This window comes from Triticum dicoccoides, chromosome 4A (genome assembly GCF_002162155.2).
Source record: "Triticum dicoccoides isolate Atlit2015 ecotype Zavitan chromosome 4A, WEW_v2.0, whole genome shotgun sequence".
Taxonomy (NCBI): Eukaryota; Viridiplantae; Streptophyta; class Magnoliopsida; order Poales; family Poaceae; genus Triticum; species Triticum dicoccoides.
The window spans coordinates 721063959-721064871 of NC_041386.1; positions in this window are offsets into that span (position 1 = coordinate 721063959).

The following is a 913-nucleotide window of genomic DNA, read 5'->3' on the forward strand; positions in this document are numbered from 1 at the left end:
CCTCCTCCTCCTCTCCGTCCTTGGCGGTGGCGGCCAGGCTCGCCGACGTCGTAGTGGTGAGCCATGAAGCGCTGGATGGACGCCAGGGTTGTCGAGACCTGGCACTCTACATTGCCTGAGGTGCAGGAGCCAGTGTTTGAATGGATCGGTTAATTATTCACGTTTGACCAGAAAATCATGTACACAGTTAGTTGCTGACTCTCATGTAATGCAACTTCATAGAACAATACTAGTTTATCGGATTTGAGATGCAGGAAGTAAGGCATATTGAAGACAATGTTGTTTCGGTATAGAACTTGCTCTTGAAACTCCTAGAGTTATCCTGTCAACGACAATCCAACTGATCAGGGAAGTACACAGCAACTCACACGCGCAGTTCTGAGTCCGATATAAAGCATTACAATCTTCCAAAAAATTGAAAACCATGCAAGCATCAGATATATTGTGTCTCAAAAGATTTACAGCTTCAAGTGAATGGGATGCGACAGTAAGGACTCCGTCTTATTATGTACAGGAAGAGCATATATACAGATTAGTACGTAACTTACCATTTGCCTCTACTACATGCTCATCCTTGTCTCCATTAGTACCTCATTTTCGCTAGGCATGCTATGACAACACAGACTTTATTTAGATGGCAATAATTAAATATGTCGTGAGGACAAAGACGCTTTCAAGCTCCACTCCGTGAAGCAACAACTATTTGAAATTAGTAAAACGTAAGGAAGGGATAAGCTATTGATGAAAGGGGGATGTGCTAAGCGCTATTGCTAGTGGTGCACTACGAAACTGACAAAGTTTCCAGAATACATGGTTATGTATATATATTGTTGGCACTCCCACATCGTAGCTATATAGCACTAATGCTTAATACACCACATACATACTTTATTTGGATGGCACTCCCACTCTA